The sequence below is a fragment of the Aegilops tauschii genome, chromosome 3 (assembly GCF_002575655.3).
Source record: "Aegilops tauschii subsp. strangulata cultivar AL8/78 chromosome 3, Aet v6.0, whole genome shotgun sequence".
Taxonomy (NCBI): domain Eukaryota; kingdom Viridiplantae; phylum Streptophyta; class Magnoliopsida; order Poales; family Poaceae; genus Aegilops; species Aegilops tauschii.
This window is the reverse complement of record NC_053037.3, coordinates 208909551-208923874: the sequence shown is the minus strand read 5'-3', so window position 1 is coordinate 208923874 and position 14324 is coordinate 208909551. Positions and strand designations below refer to the sequence as shown.

The following is a 14324-nucleotide window of genomic DNA, read 5'->3' as shown; positions in this document are numbered from 1 at the left end:
GAATTAAACTCATGAGACATATCACCCAAACCAATAGTAACAACATCCTTTTCGCAGTCTATCCAAGCATTAACAGTATTCAAGAAGGGTCTACCAAATATAATGTGACAAAAGTTATCTTGTGGGGAACCAAGAACAAGAAAATCAGCAGGATATTTAACTTTCCCACACAAGACTTCAACATCTCTAACAATCCCGACTGGTGAAATAGTATCTCTATTGGCAAGCTTGATCGTAATGTCAATTTCTTCTATCTCAGTAGGTGCAATATCATGCATAATTTCTGTATATAGAGTGTAAGGTATTGCACTGACACTGCTACCCATATCACACAAACCATGATAACAATGATCTCCTATTTTAACATATATAACAGGCATGCCTACCACAGGTCTATGTTTATTTTTAATATCAGGTTTAGCAATTCTAGCAGCTTCTTCACAGAAATAAATGACATGCCCATCAATATTATCAGCCAAGAGATCTTTAACCATAGCAATACTGGGTTCAACTTTAATTTGCTCAGGGGGTTTGGGTGTCTTAATATTACTTTTGTTGACCACAGTTGAAGCTTTAGCATGATCCTTTATTCTAACAGGGAAAGGTGGTTTCTCAATATAAGCAGTGGGAACAACCGGATCATTGTAAGTGATAGTGTTTTCTTCAACTTTAATTGGTGCAACTACTTTTACTTCAATGGGAGGATTATATTTAAACCACTTCTCCTTAGGGACATCAACATGAGTAGCAAATGATTCACAGAAAGAAGCTACTATCTCAGAGTCAAGTCCATATTTAGTACTAAATTCACGGAAAACATCGGTATCCATAAAAGATTTAACACAATCAAACTTAGGTGTTATACCTGACTCCTTACCTCCGTCGAATTCCAAATCTTCAGAGTTGCGTTTAATTCTTTCCAATAAATCCCATTTAAATTCAATAGTCTTCATCATAAAAGAACCAGTACAAGAAGTATCGAGCATGGAGCGATTATTGAGAGAAAGCCGAGCATAAAAGTTTTGAATAATCATTTCTCTTGAGAGCTCATGATTGGGCATGAATATAACATTGACTTAAGCCTCCCCCAAGCTTTGAGCGATACTTTCTCCTTTGCGAGGCCAAAAAATATATATATAATTACGATCACGATGAACAAGATGCATACGATAAAACTTTTGATGAAATTCCAATTTCAATCTGTTGTAGTTCCATGATCCCATATCATCACATAGCCTAAACCATGTCAATGCCTCTCCCTTCAAAGATAAAGGGAAGACCTTCTTCTTGATAACATCCTCGGGCATACCTGCAAACTTAAATAATCCACAAACTTCATCCACATAGATTAGGTGTAAATCGGGATGCAATGTTCCATCTCCTGTAAAAGGATTAGCTAGCAGTTTCTCTACCATACCCGAAGGAATTTCAAAGTAAAAAAATTCAGTAGGTTCAGTAGGTTGAGGGGTAGCTAATTGTGGTTCCGGACGAGGTGAAGATACCCCGAACAAACCCCTCAAAGCATGTTTTCCATAGTAACAAGTGACAGTAAATTTCAGCACACTATATAAATTTTTCCTTACCAAATTCCACCTACCAAAGACGCTTCACTCCCCGGCAACGGTGCCAGAAAAGAGTCTTGATGACCCACAAGTGTAGGGGATCAATCGTAGTCCTTTCGATAAGTAAGAGTGTCGAACCCAACGAGGAGCAGAAGGAAATGATAAGCAGTTTTTAGTAAGGTAATCTCTGCAAGCACTGAAATTATCGGTAACAGATAGTTTTGTGATAAGGTAATTTGTAACGGGTAACAAGTAATAAAAGTAAATAAGGTGCAGCAAGATGGCCCAATCCTTTTTGTAGCAAAGGACAAGCCTGGACAAACTCTTATATATAGGAAAACGCTCCCGAGGACACATGGGAATTATCGTCAAGCTAGTTTTCATCACGCTCATATGATTCGCGTTCGTTACTTTGATAATTTGGTATGTGGACGGACCGGTGCTTGGGTAATGCCCTTTCTTGGACAAGCATCCCAACTATGATTAACCCCTATTGCAAGCATCCGCAACTACAAAAGAAGTATTAAGGTAAACCTAACCATAGCATGAATCATATGGATCCAAATCAACCCCTTACGAAGCAACGCATAAACTAGGGTTTAAGCTTCTGTCACTCTAGCAACCCATCATCTACTTATTACTTCCCAATGCCTTCCTCTAGGCCCAAATAATGGTGAAGTGTCATGTAGTCGGTGTTCACATAACACCACTAGAGGAGAGAAAACATACATCTCATCAAAATATCGAACGAATACCAAATTCACAGGACTACTTATAGCAAGACTTCTCCCATGTCCTCATGAACAAACGTAACTACTCACAAATCATATTCATGTTCATAATCAGAGGGGTATTAATATGCATAAAGGATCTGAACATATGATCTTCCACCAAATAAACCAACTAGCATCAACTACAAGGAGTAATCAACACTACTAGCAACCCACAAGTACCAATCTGAGGCTTTGGGACAAAGATTTGATACAAGAGATGAACAAGGGTTTTGGAGGAGACGGTGCTGGTGAAGATGTTGATGGAGATTGACCCCCTCCCGATGAGAGGATCGTTGGTGATGACGATGGCGATGATTTCCCCCTCCCGGAGGTAAGTTTCCCCGGCAGAACAGCTCTGCCGGAGCCCTAGATTGATTCCGCCAAGGTTCCGCCTCGTGGCGGCGGAGTTTCTTCCCGAAAGCTTGCTTATGATTTTTTTTCCAAGGTAAAAGACTTCATATAGCAGAAGATGGGCACCGGAGGCCTGCCAGGGGGCCCATGAGGCAGGGGGCGCGCCCCCCACCCTCGTGGCCAGGGTGTGGGCCCCCTCTGGTACTTTCTTCGCTTAGTATTTTTTATTAATTCCAAAAATAACTTCCGTGGAGTTTCAGGACTTTTCGAGTTGTGCAGAATAGGTCTCTAATATTTGCTCCTTTTCCAGCCCAGAATTCCAGCTGCCGGCATTCTCCTTCTTCATGTAAACCTTGTAAAATAAGAGAGAATAAGCATAAGTATTGTGATATAATGTGTAATAACAGCCCATAATGCAATAAATATCGATATAAAAGCATGATGCAAAATGGACGTATCAAACACACGATAAAGTAGAGAAAAGTGTGTCTTATGCAAACATATCACACATGCATCTTCGACAGCGGAAGCGAGGTGAGGAGATACTGTGTGGTTGCTTGCAACCGAGAGAGAAAGACCCCTAGTGCCCGGGAATGTTGCATGGAAAACTAAAAAAATTCTATGCACACGAAAGATCTATCCATGGAGATGCATAGCAATGAGAGGGGAGAGTGTGTCTACGTACCCTAGTAGACCGTAAGCGGAAGCGTTTGTTAACACGGTTGATGTATCGAACTTCTTCGCAATCCAACCGATGGACTACCGAATGTACGGCACCTCCGCGTTCAGCACATGTTCAACTCGGTGACGTCCTCGCCTTCTTGATCGAGCAAGACAGCGAAGTAGTGGATGAGTTCCGGCAGCACGACGGTGTGGTGATGGTGGTGGTGATGTTATCTCCGCAGGGCTTCGCCTAAGCACTACGGAAATATGACCGAGGGACAAAACTGTGGAGGGGGCACCACACACGGCTAGGAGATTGTCGTGGTTATGTGTGGCACCCCCTCCCACATATATATAGGTGGGGGAGAGGGGAGCAGCCAAGAGGCACCCCAAGTAGGGCCAAATCCTACTTGGGCTCCTGCCCTGGCCGCGCCCCCCTTACCATATATGCCGGAGGAGGAAAGGAAAGGGGGAGAGGTAAGGAAGGGGGAGGCTGAATTCCCCTCCTTCCTTTCTTCCTTAGGCCGGCTGCCATAGGGGTGTGCGCCACCCCTTGTGGGCTAGTGTGCTCCCCTCTAATGGCCCAATAGGCCCATCTTTTTCCCGGAATCCCTTCCGGTGATCCGATGACCACCCGGTACCTCCCGAAACTCTTTCGATTTCCGAATAGTATCGTCATGTATATCAATATTTACCCCGGACCATTCCGGACGTCCTCTACATGGCGCACTAAACTATTAAGTAGTCATCATATCAAGCTTGCCAAACGTTCATAACGTCGGCATCTGCTCCTGCAATAGGTCTATCACCTAGCGGTGCATCAAGAACATAATTTTTCTGTGCAGCAATAAGGATAATCCTAAGATCATGAACCCAGTCCTCTTTATTGCTACCATCATCTTTCAACTTAGTTTTCTCTAGGAACATATCAAAAAAAGGGAGCTATATCGCGAGCTATTGATCTAGAACATAGGTATGCAAAACTATTATGACTAATTTCATGATAAATTAAGTTCAATTAATCAAATTACTTATGAACTCCCACTTAAATAAACATCCCTCAAGTTATCTAAGTGATACATGATACAAATCAACTAACCCATGCCCGGTCATCACGTGAGATGGGGTAGTCATCAATGGTGAAGATCTCTATGTTGATCATATCTACTATGTGACTCATGTTCGACCTTTCAGTCTCAAGTGTTTCGAGACCATGTTTGTACATGCTAGGATCATCAAGTTTAACCCAAGTATTCTGCATGTGCAAAACTGTCTTAGACCCATTGTATGTGAACGTAGAGTCTATCACACTCGATCATCACGAGGTGCTTCAAAACGACAAACTTTGGCAACGGTGCATACTCGGGGAGAACAATTTTATCTTAAAATTTAGTGAAAGGATCATCTTATAAGGCTACCGTCATTCTAAGCAAATAAGATGCATAAAGGATAAACATCACATGCAATCAAAATATGTGACATGATATGGCCATCATTATCTTGTGCTTTTGATCTCCATCTCGAAAGCATCGTCATGATCTCCATCATCACCAGCTCGACACCTTGATCTCTATCGTTGCGTCGGGGTCGTCTCTCCAACTATTGCTAACGCATAGGGATAAAGTAAAGCAATTACATGGCGCTTGCATTTCATACAATAATTAAGAGACAACCCAACGACTCCTGCTAGTTGTCGATATTACAAAACATAATGTAAATGTTTTTCTCGACATATACCTGGTCAAGCTTTTCTAAGGTTTGATTTTCAAAACACCCATATGTTATGGACGTGAGAGAGTACCTAACTAGAGAGAGAGAGATAGAGGGTGTGTGAAATAGAAAGAGTGAGTGAAAAAAGTGTGTGTGCGTGTTTGAAAGAGACATGGACAACACACGATAAAGTAGAGAAAAAGTGTGTGTGTCTTATGCAAACATATCACACATGCATCTTCGACAGCGGAAGCGAGGTGAGGAGATATTGTGTGGTTGTTTGCAACCGAGAGAGAAAGACCCCTAGTGTTGGGGAACGTTGCATGGAAAACAAAAAAATCTACGCACACGCAAGATCTATCCATGGAGATGCATAGCAACAAGAGGGAGAGTGTGTCTACGTACCCTCGTAGACCGTAAGTGGAAGCGTTTGTTAATGCGATTGATGTAGTCGAACTTCTTCGCGATCCAACCGATCGACTACCGAACGTATGGCACCTCCGCATTCAGCACACATTCAGCTCGGTGACATCCTCGCCTTCTTGATCCAGCAAGATGGCGAAGTAGTGGATGAGTTCCGGCAGCATAACGGCATGGTGAAGGTGGTGGTGATGCTATCTCCACAAGGCTTCGCCTAAGCATTACGAAAATATGACTGAGGGACAAAACTGTGAAGGGGGGCACTGCACACGGCTAAGAGATTGTCGTGGTTATGTGTGGCGCCCCCTCTCACATATATATAGGTGGGGGAGAGGGGAGCAGCCAGGAGGCGCCCCAAGTAGGGCTGAATCCTACTTGGGCTCCTACCCTGGCCATGCCTCCCCCCTTACCATATATGCCGGAGGGGGAAAGGAAAGGGGGGAGAGGGAAGGAAGGGGAGGCCGAATCCCCCTCCTTCCTTTCTTCCTTAGGCCGGCTACCATAGGGGGGCTGCGCCAGCCCCTTGTGGGCTGGTGTGCTCCCCTCTAATGGCCCAATAGGCCCATCTTTCTCCCGGGGCTTCCCAGGACCCCTTCCGGTGATCCGATGACCACCGGGTACCACCCGAAACTCTTCCGGTGTCCAAATAGTATCGTCCTATATATCAATCTTTACCTTGGACCAATTCGGAGCTCCTTGACATGCCCATGATCTCATCCAGGACTACAAACAACATCCGGTCACCAATTCCATATAACTCATATAGCACTATATCGTTAATGAACGTTAAGCGTGCGGACCCTACGAGTTCGAGAACTATGTAGACATGACTGAGACACCTCTCCGGTTAATAACCAATAGCGGAACCTAGATGCCCGTATTGGCTCATACATATTCTACGAAGATCTTTATCGGTAGAACCTTATGACAACATACGTAATTCCCTTTGTCCATCGATATGTTACTTCCCCAAGATTCGATCGTCGGTATCTTCATACCTAGTTCAATCTCGTTACCGGCAAGTCTCTTTACTCGTTCCGTAATACTTCATCTTGTAACTAACTCCTTAGTCACTTTGCTTGCAAGGCTTCTTATGATGTGTATTACCGAGAGGGCCCAGAGATACCTCTCTGATACACGGAGTGACAAATCCTAATCTCGATCTATGCCAACTCAACAAACACCTTCAAAGATACCTGTAGAGCATCTTTATGATCACCCTATTAAGTTGTGACGTTTGATAGCACACAAGCTACTCCTACGGTATCTGGGAGTTGTATAATCTCATAGTCGAAGGAATATGTATTTGGCATTAAGAATGCAATAGCAATAAACTAAACGATCAAATGCTAAGCTAATGGATGGGTCTTGTCCATCACATCATTCTCCTAATGATGTGATCCCGTTATCAAATGACAACTCATGTCTATGGTTAGGAAACATTAACCATCTTTGATCAACGAGCTAGTCTAGTAGAGGCTCACTAGGGACTCGGTATTTGTTTATGTATCCACACATGTATTTAAGTTTCTGGTCAATACAATTCCAGCATGAATAATAAACCTTTATCATGATTTAGGTAATATAATAATAACCATTTTATTATTGCCTCTAGGGCATATTTCCATCACCTAGCTCGTGGCCAAGAGAGGTCTGGCAAACAAGGGACAGAGGTCGAGAGAGACGTATGGAGAAAATGCAGGCATGGGGAGGAGAGAGTGTGTGTTTGTGATAGGGAGATCCCCTAGAGATCGTGATGGGACTACATGGGTGGGAGATCGAGTGACAAAGTGTGTGCGCGATAGAAGATACCCCGAGGGATATCGAGATAGACGTAGGGATGGAAGGAGACAATACGTGTGTTCCTGATGGATAGTGAGAGATAGTCATACTCAGGGGGCAGTGCGTTTGCCTATGATGGAGTGAGAGATTATGGTACTTAGGGGGTGCATGTCACATACAAATAGAACTAGGGCGGAGAGTGTTAGATGGGTCTATGTAGTGTGAGCGAGATATGTGTCTGTATGAACCAGGGAGATGTAAAGTTTGAGAGAGATAGAGGAGCCTCGATACGGCTGAGTGGTACATCAGATAGGTGAGAGAGGGAAAGAGATATTCCATCCGTTCGATGATGAAGTGCATATAAATTTTTTAGAAGTCAAACTTTGAAAACTTTGACCAGGTTTACACAAAATATTATTTATATCTAAAGATACATCATATAAAACTACATCTTATGATGAATCTAATCTTACATTCTTAAGAAGTTGCTTCCCACTACAAGCAATTCTCTCAGCATGCATGCTGCCACGTCAGCAGTTTGCCACATAAGCTTTGATGGACGGTGGTACGCAGCCACCCCATCCCAGGGTCGTTTGCTCTTCCTACTTCTATAACCGGCGAGGTAGTCAAAGAGGCCAAATGCATCTAAACACGGTTGTTTGATCTACACATCTCATCTTCCTATTCTCAATAGAGCCGTCGCTGCCAAAATCAAGGTCCGATGTGCGCAAACTAATCACCAGGAGAGCTCGATGTTGTGCACCCGGACCACCACACCTCGCCTGGATGGCGCCGCCGCCAGGCCGCAGTGACTCCCTGGTGCCCGCTTGACCTTCGTCGCACTACTGCACCACGCCTGGACGGCACCGCCGCCCGCCCGCAATGCGTCACCGACAGCCGCAGCTTCTCCTCGAGGCCCCCAGTAGCTTCGCCCAACTGGTCACTTCCAATCATCGGCATCCGGTTCGCCCATCTGCCGCGGCCCTCCGCACCCACCATAGAACGTCCATCGCCACCAAGGATCTAGCCACTTCTCGTCCTGCATCCCCTCAGTTCCTCCTCCCTTTGTGGTGGTGTGGAGCTCGGTGAACTAATCGGCGTGGTCTGCGGCGAGAGAGGAAAAAGAGGGGCTCGGGCTCTACTTGCCTCTACCGTGTTTATTTTATTTTCTCCGTCAGATTGGAACATCTCTAGCGCCAGCGTGAGTTTCTGGGATTTCCTTGCGGTTTACAAGATGAACCCCTCTATCATTGGCGCTAATGTTCCCATTAGCAAGGTAAATGGGGTTCAATATTGCATGATTCTTTCAATAATCCTTTATGTCTTCAAGAAACTTTAGTCCCAATTTATTCGGTAGTTGTGCTACAAAACATTAATTCTTGCATTGTCACCTGCGTGCTGGGATCAGATTTCAGCTACCTGTGCCTAAACTATGACTGGTTGTTGTCTCTTGGTCGATTGATTCTGATGGAAGGTTTTGTTTTAGGAATGGGTTCCAGAAGATAGACAAGATCAAGGACTATCACAGGCATCCAAGCAGCTAGATGGACTCACTGGCAATGAGGGAGTGCAAGCGGTAAGTCTGACTGAACATTGTCATGTGCTCTCATAAAGCACCATTCTTTGCTTCTAAGTGAACACGCAGTTTCACATCTTAGGTGGTGTGATGAACTATTGCAACCTGTCTGTCTGGGTAGTAACATTGAACTGTTATGTAGTGTCTTAAATTTGTCTATATTTTAAAGAGAGTTCCTGCAGCTTAATGAAAGAATTTGATCGTGTACTCAAAGATAAGAAGAAAAAGAAAACACTTCTGAGATCAACAAGCAGCTAAATGACAAGAATCAATTTAAGTTTGGTAGTTTCTTTGTTATATCATCATCAGGTGACCTATCCACAAACACTGATTGGCCTCAAACATACAGTGAGTTGTTTTTTCTGGTTTTCTGCATTGTCTTAGATCTGTTACTAATCATAACCTTTCTATATCTTTTATCTTCTTTCTCCATGTGACTAATGATAGATACCCTTCTGTTTTCTTTTCCCTCAACAAAATTTACTTCGTGTGCAGAACTGCAGATCAATGAGGTTGCTGCAGCTAGCAGTCAAATATATATGATATTATCTTCAGTGAGGTAAATATTAGATACTGTAGCTAAGTTCTGTTATGCAAATTTCCACACCATGTTCTTTTAGCAAATACTTTCATTGACGCTTAAATATTAGAAAAGACATCATCCGCAATGTATACACAGAATGTGGGCTTTGCTAAACAAACATTGGTGGTAAGAAGTTCAGATTATCAGAACTTCTATCGTTCATTTCCTCATAATTATTTTTGGTATTCAACCCCAACATAATAACTAATTCTTCTTGGACGTCGTGTTTTGATCCCCAAAAGGAGTACACAGTCATAGGTTATACAGTTTTCTGTTTTATCTCACTTATTTACCATAAGCATTGAAAGGGATGCAAAGAAGATAGATGGTGTGCCGAAGTAACTCTGACCTGGTTCCATGTTGAGGTTGCACATCAGCTTTTTCCAGAAACTATGTTCTCACAAATAAGACTGACTTTCTGCAACCGTATTATTTTCATCATTGTAAAAGTAATTTAAATTATTCTGTAGTATAAGTTATGGTGCAAAGTGATATATGTTGTTCTAACCTTTAAATTATTCTGTTCTTCAGATTCCATAGATCTTTCATGCATGTGGCTTATTAATCATTTTGACATTCCCATCAGATTACTATGATAGGAATTGAAGCATTTTATAAGCTTTGATTTTCATTCTTTCGAATTGTCATTTGTATAATTTTTTGTTCTATATCCGGTGCACTCCACTTCAACATTCTGGTATGCCAGTTCTTACTTCTTAGGCCTTTGTTTTTCACCTCTCTTCCTAATATTTACTCGCTACTACATTGACTTTTGGTAAGCTAGGTCTGCAGCAAGGATGTACATTTGGATTTGATGTTATTATGCTATAAACTATAATTGTGCTTCAAAATGATTTATATACAGAACCATGTTATTACATTTCTATAATGTTTTATATTCTCCTTTTTCAAGGAAAGAACCCCTCAATGGAGCTATTCTTCGTATGTGCACTTTTTTTTTGGTTTTATGACTGGTTTCAGTGGCACAAGAGCAATACTCAACTTTTATTTTGTCTACCTACCTTTTCTAAGTGAGGTTCATTACCACTCAACCAGCCTTACATATAGTAATTCTTTTCTTGCAATTTAAATCATTATATTCTTTCTTGAGACATTAAGGATTGTTGTTTTTCCCCAAGAAACTATTCAGTATTCATTGAGTTTGGTTCTATAGCACACATGATTATCTTGATTGAAACATGTATTTTTATTTGGTCAGGTTCATCTCTTCCGTTTGCTAATTTTTCCCATCTCCACCCCGAATTGATTGCCAATAATTCTGCAGCAACGCGCGGGGTATTATCTAGTGATGTATGTTTGCCGTTCTAGATGTAAATATTTTTCTCCACGTACCTGGTCAAACTTTGTGAAGTTTGACTTTTCAATAAATCTATATGCTATAGAGCGAAAAGAGTACCTAAGTTGAAATATATCAAGCGCGTGTGAAGGAGAAAGAGTGAGTGTGCAAAAAGAGTGTGTGAAAGAGAAAGGGACAACAAACAATAAAATAGAAAGAGAGTGTGTGCATGTCATATGCAAACATATCACGCATGCATTCCCAAGATAGAAAAGCGAGGCGAGGAGATACACGTAGATAGCTAATGTGTGGTTGTTTGCAACGGAGCAAAACCCCCCTATAGTACCTGTCCAATAGAGGTCTGGCCAACAATGGATAGAGGTCGAGAGGGACTGATGACCCACAAGTATAGGGATCAATTGTAGCTCCTTGTAAGTAACTACTCACAAATGATAATCATGCTTACTTGCGAGAGGGACTTTTGCTCCAATATTATTCATATATTCCATAAAAATTCTCCGTAAAGTTTCAGCTTGTTTGGAGTTGTGCAGAATAGGTAGCCTGACGTAGCTTTTCCAGGTCTAGATTTCCAGCTGCCGGAATTCTCCCTCTTTGTGTGTACCTTGCATATTATGAGAGAAAAGGCATTAGAATATCTCTAAAAAACATTATCTATTTATATATAAAAAGTACTTGATGGGTTAATTAGAAAAAATAAATTAGGCTAGAAATTACCACAAAAACAGAAGCATCCAACCATTAATTTAATACACAAACAAATGAACAGCCATTAGATTAAATTTAATATGAAAATTACCCACCATTGCCATTCTAATAGAACAATGCGTACTTCCATTGCCTCCAGCTTTTGTTTCCTCTAAAAATAATCTACCTTATCACAGCGAACGACCAAACTAGAAGAAACAGGATAAAAGAAAAACAAGGAAACCCTACTATGAGAAACCCTAGTGTGGCTACACCATGGCCGAAAGCCCCTCATCCTTCTTCCTCTCGGGTGTAAAATCACGCGGGAGGACTGGGAGGCACATGTCGTCCCCTCCCCTCCGAGGTGGCTCACACAGCACGGCTGTAAGGCACATGATATTGTTACACGAAGTAGGCCAAGCAACATCACAAAGACCTGATATTGTTGACAGAATTTGTACATAAAGCTCAAGGACTTCATGGGAAACATACGAGAAAGGGAATACTTTGCAAAAACACTCACAAGTGATAACCTACTGACTTGATCACATCTATTATTTTCTTTTCTATGGCAAATGAACTAACAAGGATGATGTGGTCAAGAACATAAGCTGCACGGAAATATTCTAAAGGTTGGAACTAAAAACACATATACAGTTGCTACTAGCCTTTTAGCTAACCATAAGTGGTTGGAAAATTAGTACACTAGAAATTATATTTAATTTAAAAATGACTTTATGCTAATATGGCAGAAGCCGCAGAACGAATATGAACTACTACTGCCAGAAGTTCTGAAAACATGCATCAACATTTGATGGAAATAGCTCAATAATACAAATTGTGGACACTATATTATCTGATATTTGAAGCTTATTATATTGAACAAGCCAATAGTGAAAACATCCACGAATTGTTATAGTTCACATGTAGCATGCAATAGCACAAATTTCATATTCACTTATTAAACTTAACTCTATCTTTGGGAAATAGAACAACTATAGATAATCTCAAATAAGAATATGAATGGGAGCAGGGGGCCTACACTGCCGATGACGGTCCGAAGCATGGAAAAAATTGGACGGGCATAAATAGATTTACATCTTTAACTAACAAGCTGTGCCTTAATTTCATTATATTGGTTCAACCATACACATGCAGAGCAAGTATAAGAAACAGGGGGAGATAAGAGAGACCGGAAAGGGGCGAAGCGGGAACCATTGGTGGAAGAATGAGACGCCGAAGTCAGGCTCCTGTTACCCCTCCATCGCCGTTGACCGGCCTCAGATATTGAGGAGGCGTACAGGGAGCCAAATCAGGCGCCACCCGTGGCCGCACCAGTGAGCCGAACTGCAGAGGCGTGTGCAGGTGAGACGAGCAAGGTAAAGGAATCGAAGACGGGGGAACTGAATCTGCGGCGCCGATTACCAGCGTCACCAGCCACAACTCATCGGGCAGAAGTAGATTTGGAGCAAGCAGATAGAACAAAATGAAAAGGAGATCAGGCAAGAGCCGCGTGTGAGTGTATGGAGGTGTGAGTGCGAGAGAATAATTTTCTGGGTGGGGGGTAGTGCGAGAGATAAATTTGTGGAGGCTATGCTTTTTTTGAGACACGTGTGTGGAGGCTATGTACATGGTCGTGAGCCTGTTGTGCTTGTAGCAGAAAAAAACACAAAACTTTCCTACTAATCAGCTACGATTGCGTACATTCCCCTATAAAAAAAAGGCTACAACAGCGTATAGTAATACTATATCCCTAAAAAAGTAGAGTTCTAGCAGAAAAAAAGGAAAGTTCGCATACGTCTGTTGAGACTAAATTATACGAGTATAATTTTCTATGCTGTAAAATACTATAAAAAACCCAAAAATATGTTAGGAGCCCTCCTAACACAGGTCCTAACATGGGCTTTGCCTATTGGGCCAGCTCATGGGCCTAGCCGCTACTGGTACAAATACCTAGAGGAAAGCAACGAGAGAGGTATCCAGTGGATCACGGCAACGGCGGCGGCTTCTCTCCTCCTACCTTCAGCTTCCTCCTTCGATCCCTTTTTTTTGCGATAACACTTGTATTACTCAAATAGTAAAGTCTTTACAATCATCACGGGCAAAACCCAAGACTTCATCTGGCCCAGAACCTAACCAGGTCATAGTCCGGCCTTCTACTCGAGCAAACCTGGCTAAACTATCACTAGCTTTATTCTGAGCACGTGAGACAGGAGTAATACAAGTTTGTCTTAGATGTAAAAGAAGCCTAATTTCATTCACCAATGAGGCATAAACCGAACGATCAACTTCACCAGACGAGATCAAAGACAGCGCCAACCTCGAATCTGATTCAATGGCAATTGGAAGGTCCGATCTTTGAATGGCCAGGGATAGACCTTCCATAATTCCACACAATTCAGCTTCAACCGCATCTCTACAAGAGTATAATGATCTGCACGCAGAAAAAATGATCGAGCCCCTCCAATCCCGAAGAATCATACCCGCGTCTGTTGTCTCGCTATCCACAAACGACCCATCAGTGCTCAATTTAACCCACCCATGCCCAGGGGGTCTCCACTTCGGTTCAACAATTGCCTGATGAGTTGAAGCTCTTTTCACCAACAGATTATCATAAGACAAGTAGCCCTTCCCTTTAGTGGGATCCATATCTGAGTTGAGTTTAATACCAAGAAGTTCATCAAGATATCTTCCCAGGAAACTAACAGAAACATCCAAGGGTGGGGCCGGCTTGTGGTGGACAACCTCATTGCGGACATACCAGCTTCTCTAGAATATAAGAAGCAGTTTGCATCGATCAACATCAGCCATAGTGTCCATCACATGAAGGAGCCATTCCTTACCTGTTTGAACAATTGATTCAATAGGTGGAAGCCCCCACTGTTCTCCCGTTACCCTGTAG

At 42.4% G+C, this 14324-nt stretch overlaps 2 long non-coding RNA genes across 3 annotated transcripts; one reads left to right on the top strand and one right to left on the bottom strand.

Moving 5' to 3' along the window:
* Positions 1-2334: 2334 nt before the first annotated feature.
* LOC109766501 (uncharacterized) lies at positions 2335-13369 on the bottom strand. 2 transcript variants are annotated; one of them, XR_012204734.1, is made up of 3 exons: positions 12848-13053; positions 11184-12769; positions 2335-3038 (listed from the first exon to the last, which is right to left on the bottom strand). It is a non-coding gene; the product is annotated as an uncharacterized lncRNA (long non-coding RNA). The 2 variants fall into 2 exon arrangements; XR_002233655.3 differs by lacking the exon at positions 2335-3038 and having other exon boundaries at positions 10950-12769; positions 12848-13369.
* On the top strand, positions 3071-10287 carry LOC120976639 (uncharacterized). Its single transcript, XR_005772693.3, has 2 exons — positions 3071-8837; positions 9333-10287. It is a non-coding gene; the product is annotated as an uncharacterized lncRNA (long non-coding RNA).
* Positions 13370-14324: the final 955 nt, after the last annotated feature.